At 57.7% G+C, this 6,896-nt stretch overlaps 1 protein-coding gene across 1 annotated transcript in view; it reads left to right on the top strand.

Moving 5' to 3' along the window:
* The first annotated feature begins 447 nt into the window (after positions 1-447).
* Positions 448-6,896, top strand: part of ARHGEF10L (Rho guanine nucleotide exchange factor 10 like) — a 160,968-nt gene continuing 154,519 nt past the window's right edge. Inside the window, exon 1 of the mRNA XM_045298944.1 lies at positions 448-531. The gene's annotated coding sequence lies outside the window, so the exon portion shown is untranslated. The remainder of the gene's footprint in view (positions 532-6,896) is intronic.

Raw genomic sequence — 6,896 nt, 5'->3', positions numbered from 1 at the left:
GCAGGGATCAGACCTGGGTCTTTCTGATTTCAAACCAATGTGCATGTCCATCTTCGCTGGCTTCAGGGGCCCTGGTTCTTGGGCAGCCGGCCAGTCCTGTCCCACACTCCTTCCCAGGCCTGGCGGTCAGCTGCCAGCATGCAGTCCCTTGAGAGGCATGACCGTCCTCAGCTCCTCCCCTCTTCCCTTCCCCTTGCCAACTTCCTGGCTGAGGGGTTGCCCAGCCGGGAGCCCGGGCCCAGCTGGACTCACTGCTCTTCCTCCTGGGCTGTAGGAGCCGCCTCCTACCCGCCCCGCTTGCTTACCCGCCCTCCGCCCGCCCGCCCGGCAGGTCTGGCAGGTGCGTGACTCACATACCTGGGTTCTCCGCATGCCCAGCCTGGGAAGTCAGTGCACCAGACCCCTGGGCTCCTACCTGCCTTGCCAGCTGCCACGTCCTCCCGGAGGGGCCCTTCCCCACCTGTAGGGGCTGCCGGTCTCACTTCACCCCCTGCTGCCCCGAGGGCTGGAGGAGAACTGTCCAGAATCCAGGTCAGTCTTGGTTTTTATATGTCTCTGTTCTTCACAGAGTCGGGGGAGGACCCTTTGGAGGTCCCTCAGGGGTCAGAAAGGGGAGTGACACCCTTGGGCACCGGGCCCAGGGACATCCGGCCCCTTTCCAGATGGTGGCAGGGCTTGGGGATGCCTTGTGAGCAGTGTGGCGAGGAGAACTCTGCTGGCAGCCTGGGTGGACGTGGCCCTGACCCTCACGGTCACACTGTGGGGCGGGGTCAGGGAGACGTGGGATGTGGACTGGGGAGTTCAAAGAGTCTCCAGGACTCGAGTGCACAGCGTGGGGACTCTCCCACTCCCTTCTTGGGGCCCCGGAGGCGGACAGCAACAGCTCCCGACAGCCTCAAGGAACGCCGAGTTCAACCTCGTCATTTTACAGACGGGGAAACTGAGGCTCAAAGGGAGGAAGTGACACAAGGTCACAGAGTAAGCGAGTGTCAGAGGGGGCGCCGGAAGCCAGAACTTAACCGAGGACTCCCTGCCCAGTGCCCCTTCGCTCCTTCACCCCTCCCTGCCTGCTCCTGCCTCTGTCTGCCCATGCCCCCATTTTCCACCTGGTGCTGCCCAAGCCCCTGTTGTTTCCTGGCTGAGTTGAGGGGTGAGTGGAGCGCGTGCCATTTCACTGGGAGTGACTTTAGGGGCTCAGGGGCGGGAACCTTTCAAAGGTCACTCAGGCAGTCCTGATCTTGCATCCCTGGCCCGGAGACTGGTTAGACCTCCACTCGAATACCTCCAGCGATGGAGCGCTCACTCCTCTGGGGCAGCCTCTTTCCTGTGTGTGGCCTAGCGTTTGCAGCATGATAGCCTGATGGCCACTGAGCGCTACTTGGTGTGGAACACTTGGCTGACTAAGCAAATCTTCCCCACGGCCCGGGGGGGAGGGTGAGGCCGTGGGATCGTGGCCAGCCTTGTTTTGTAGTGGGGGAAACAGACACAGAGAGGCTAAGTAACTTACTCAAGATTTCCCAGTGTGGAGAGTGGAGCCAAGACTTGAACAAGCGGAGTGTGGTCTGGAGTCCGCCTGAGCTCTTACTAGCCTGGCTTTGCTCCAGAGACTTATTGCTGGTCAGGAGGCTCCTGAGGCTGTGAGGGAACATGGCTGGATGATGTTGTGTCCTTGCTGGCTAGTCTCCCATGGACCTGCGACAATTGTGGCTCTGGAGGTTTTCACCTGTTCCAGGTGTGTGGCGGTCACTCTCAGCCTCAGGCGGCCCTGTGACCAGCGGCTAGGACAAATGGCCAGCCACCCCCGGTGGCTGTGGGTTCTGCAGAGAGTGTGCAAAGCTGCTGGCCCATGACCTTAACCCCAAACACAGCTGCCAAGGATTTCTGTGGACCCCCTTGGGCAGGGCCAAGGGGGGCAGTAGGTGAAGACGAGGCGGGAGGGAGCAAGAGGGGCCTGGGGTCTTTCACGTTGTGCCCTGTCTTGCCTGGATACCCAAGGGCCCCTGGTGACGAGCAGTCAGGGTCGCCTCACTGGAAAGGCAGCTCCTGGCAGAGCACGGGGGTGAGGGGTGGGTGCGGGAAGCGCTTCCTTCCAACGCGGGGGCAGAAATGAAATGTCAGGCACCTGCTCCTGTGCGCTCCCCAAGGGGTGGGTGCTCCTGGTGGGACGTGAGCAGTGAGTCCTTCGCGATGGGTCTCTTCTTCAGTCAGTGGGACCTTGGAGCTTGTCCGGAGTGATGAGTCTGGCCGCAGCCACCTCCCCACTAGCTGGAGGTGACAGAAGCAGCCCCCGGCATCCCCTTAGTTCCAGGGCCTCTTCTCCAGGGAATCGTGTGGTGAGAGGGTTCTAAGGTCTTCTCCCTTGCCTCTGAAGACAGCCGCCCTGGCAGCTGGTCTACTGCTCCAGGGGCCCTGATGGCACACTGGTTAAGCCCTGCTGGCAGACCAGGCTCACCCGTGGCTCTGAGGAAGAAGGCTCACAGCCTGCGCCTGTGTAATTACAGCCCAGGCCCCCTACGGGGGTGGGGTCGGGGGGGTGTTCCTCAGTTACATGGCGGGACCCCTACGGGGGCTGTTCCACGGGGTTACGGGGGGTGGGTGTCTTTCTGATTGAAAGCCATCTGGCAACAGCACTGCCAGCACGGCTGCATTTCAGTTGGTGAGCACTGCCAGGGGTGGGCACCACGTGCCCCCATTTCGAAGACGAGAGGCGAGGCCGCTCCGCCAGGGTCATGCAGTCGCTCTGTGGTAATGAAATGCTCACATTATCCAAATCACCCTCCAAAGCCCAGCTTGGCCGACGCCCATACCAAGCTCTTATTGTCCACCCTCGGGCCAGGCCGGGCCAGGCTGTGGTGGGATGCTCCAGCCATGGTTCTGGTCTTCTTGTTTCTGCCTCAGAGATCCTCAGGACCCAGGTGAGTTGTGGTTTTTCAGGGGCCTGGGCCACCCCCTTGGGGGCAGGGCCTGGGCCTGGCCAGGCCCTCATCCTAGTCCATCCTGGAGGTGACCACAATCCTACGTGGCTGCCTGTACAAACCACAGCCAGTGTGCAGCAGGGTAGAGAGAAGCCATTGATGCCGTGGCATCTGGGCCCCGCTGTTCCCAGGAGTCTGACATTTCATCCTCACAGGCCATGCTCACAGAACGGACAGAGCTCACAGGCCACGCTTTCTGGCGGGGAAGCTGAGACTCTAGGTGGTGAAGTAACGCTCTCAAGGTCACGGGTGGGGCTGGGGCAAGTGTTGTGGTTCTGACCAGGAGCCAGACACCGTGCTTCAGAATGGAAGAGACCGCCTGAGTGCTGTCCCTGTTTCAGGGAGCAGGAAACGAGGGAGCTCCCCTGGCCAGCCTGGGGCCTGCTGAGCAGGTAACCCGACCCTCCTCCAACCCAGCCCAACCCTGTCCTCAGCACAGTCACTGCAGACAGGGCTGCGGTCCTCACTGGGAGGAAGGCAGAGAGGGAGGGAGGCAGAGAGCCACCCCCTCCCCATTTGACCCTCACCCTCCTCTCTCCTCTGAGCACGCTCTAATGAAATCTGATAAGCATCCATGCTAATAAAGGGGGTCCAATGTCATGGCTCAGTGAAATGAGTACCAGAGGGATCCCAGGTGGGCTGGGAGCCAGGAGGCTGCCTCTGGCACCTGCTCAGTTCACCAAGCCTGTGTGACCTTGACCTTGACCAAGTCCTTTGTTCTCTCTGGGCCTTCGTTTCCCCCTGCACTATGAAAGGAAGAGATTGGCTTGGAAGGGTCCAAAGGGTGCTTGCTTCCAGCTCTGGGAGTCTCTGGCTTCCTTGAATGAAAGGCCCAGCACTGCCCTCTGGGCTCCCTGCCCACTCTTCCTCCTTCCTCCCACAAACCCCAGGGAGCCCAGGAATGCAGGGACCTTCCAGTTTGCTTCTGGAACACCCAGACAGGCAAAGACTGGAGCCAGCTGCATGAGAACCTGCTTCTCCTCTGGGAGGTAACTCAGGGCAGCTTGTAAACCCTTCTCCCTTTGCTGCCAAGGGCACCTGGCTGAAGTCCTGGGTGGTGCACATGATAAAGGCACTCCGCTGCTAACCTTTAGGTCAGAGGTTTGAGACCACCTCGAAGTGCCTCAGAGGAGAGGCCTGGCCATCCACTGTGGAAAACTATCAGCCGTGGAGTACAGGTCTGCCTGGCGCAGGGGGTGCCCGTGAGTCAGAATGGACCGGTTTGGTGAACGGAAGATACAGTCCTTATCCCAGGTCTGCCCCTTCTGAGGGTGTGTGTTTGCACCCCACCCTGAGTGGTAGTTTACGTCACTGTAAAATGGGAGCTAACCCATCTCATCAAGGTGGTTCCACCTCACGGCCACCCAGAGTCCTGCTGAGCAGTGCTGGGCTTCATGTCCAGCTTGGGAAGCAGGTCGCCGGGCCTTTCTTCCGGGGATTTGGGTGGGTTAGAAACTGCCAACCCTTTGCTTCCACGCTGAGTGCTTAGCAGTTTTCTCCATCTGGGGCCTCCACAAGAGGAGCCCCGGTGGCGTATTGGTTACCCATTGGGCTGTTCGCTGCAAGGCCCGCAGTTCAAAACCACCAGCTGCTCCCTGGGAGAAAGATGGGGCTTTCTACTCCTGTGAAGAGTTAAGTCTCGGAAACCCACATGGACGGTTCTAGCCGCTACGAGTTGGAATGGACTTGATGATGGAGAGTTTGGTTTTGAGAGGGACTCCGTTTCTCCGTGAAGGGAGCCATTGACTCTGCTGGTTCTCTCCCTGCTACCGAATCCATGCCACTTCCGGGTGGTTTCAAACTGCTGACCCTACTGCCAGGGCTCCCCCTGCTGATGGTGACTGATTAGTAGGATTCAGTGGGTGGGCTCTGGCAAAGCAGCCCTGACCCCGTGGCCGACTTCTAGTAAGAGCTTGGTGAAAGGAAGGCGGGGCCCTTGGCACCAAGGCCTGCTCAGTCCCCCTTAGAGCCTGTCGATGTCTGGTTTCAGGGTGGCAGGATGCCTCGTGGTGCCGTCCTGGGCTCCGCGACATGTTCCGTTCAGACTCCTGGACGTCTCTGAGTGGGTTAGGGGTGACACGTGGCAGCCTTGTCCTTTCTCCTTCTCCTTCAAGTCCTGGAAACCCCACACTGGGCCACGAGCCCCAAGCTTGCTCTCCTAGGAGGCGGGGCTTTCTCATCCTGGGAGCTCCTCTCCGCAGAAAAGGAGAAGCCGGAGGCTCTGGCCAGGGCGCCAGCTCCTCACTGATCCTGCCCAGAATACAACGGACTGGCTGGCTGAAGCCTTGGATCCAAATTCACCAGGTCCAAGGTGCTGTGGTTCAGCCTGTGATCTCTTCCATTAGCTACAGACAAACCCTCCCACGTTTCAGTGTCCGCGTGGGCACTCCACCACTCTGAGTTCTTCCTAGAACCCAGGCCATGGATTGGGGATGACTCTCAGCTCTACTCCTGGGGGCAGTGCCCCCACCAGGTAGGGGTCACCCGGAGCTGTGACTTGTGATGCCACCCACGGACCTCCACCTGTACCAGACCACACCTTACCCTTAGCGATGTTTAGTCCCAATTCTCATCATAGAATAACACGTGGCACCTTATAGTTGCAGATGGGTTTCAAGTATATAACCTTTCTTGGATTCTGGAAGGATGGACAACACTGCTGTTCTTGTAAAGTCTTCCTTGTGGGAGGACAACCCGATTTAGTTCTTGGGCTTTCTCCCTTCTTTATTTTGAGGACTACTTCAATCTCAAAAAAGTTATTGATGTGCATACATACGAATCACCACAATATTGTAGCTAAAACACTCCAGGATGTGGCCATCTGCTTCCTTGAAGATTTACCGCCTCAGAAATGCCACGGGGAAGCCCTCCTCTCTGATGGGTGGAGACAGAATCGATGACAAAAACACCTGCAGCTGCTCCAACCCCAGGGTGTGCTAGGAGTGTGTGGAGACACACTAGGAGTGTGTGCAATTCCACGCATCAGTGTCATTGGGTAATAATGACAGCTCTGATCGGAGCATATTAGAAGGCTCGAAAAGCACAGGAGCCTAAAGTCTATGCTCGTAGGTCAGTGGATAGATGTCGGCTGCGCTTCATGGTTAGAGTTAAATACTCGCTGCCATCGGGTCGATTCTGACTCGTAGCGATGCTCTAGGACAGGGTGGACCTGCCCCATGGTTGCTGAGACTGCCTCTTTACGGGATCAGAACCTCATGGTTCTACTGTGGAGCAGCTGGGGCTTTTGAACCGCTGACCTGTGGTTAGCAGCCCATAGCATCACCTATTATGCCACCTTGGTGCTTGAGTTAACTACAGGGATATTTTTGTATTAAAAAAATACATTTCTGCACAAATGTGGCACCAAAACTGTGCACGGTCACTTTGGTGTCACCCCTCTGACAGTGTCACCAGTGGGGTCTGCAGCCCTGCCCCAAGTGACACCCCTGCTACAGAGTCCAGGGATACCCTGTTCTCAGGTTGAACCGTAGGCGCCCAGAGCACAGAGTTCAAACACTGGGCGCATTGGTGGCTGCCCCAGTTCAAAGGAAAATACGATTCAGGATGGAGCAGATTAAATTCCCTGGCAAAGAGGAGGTTTTTGGGAAGAGGAAAAATGTTTGATGGGCCTCTACGCTGCTGCTGTTTTTATTAAGCGATCTGAAAGTTTACTGCCCACATGACACTCCCTTTTCCCTGCCCTAAAAATCAACATCGTCCACTCTGCTTTCCCGCAATCTTTGCCAGGGAATTTTCCAATTAGCAGAGGATTGAATCCAGCTTCCTTCCGGCTTCTCTGAGGGGATGGGGTGGCCAAGAGTGTGTGTGGCTATTGCCCTCAAGCTTTTTGCTCTTCTTTCTCAATTGTGTTCATCCACCCACCCACCCACCTATCCACCCATCCACCAACCCACCTATCCA

Source organism: Echinops telfairi, unplaced genomic scaffold (genome assembly GCF_000313985.2).
Source record: "Echinops telfairi isolate 266 unplaced genomic scaffold, ASM31398v2 ScPeMD7_7457;HRSCAF=8495, whole genome shotgun sequence".
Taxonomy (NCBI): Eukaryota; Metazoa; Chordata; class Mammalia; order Afrosoricida; family Tenrecidae; genus Echinops; species Echinops telfairi.
This window is presented reverse-complemented; position numbering and strand designations above follow the sequence as displayed.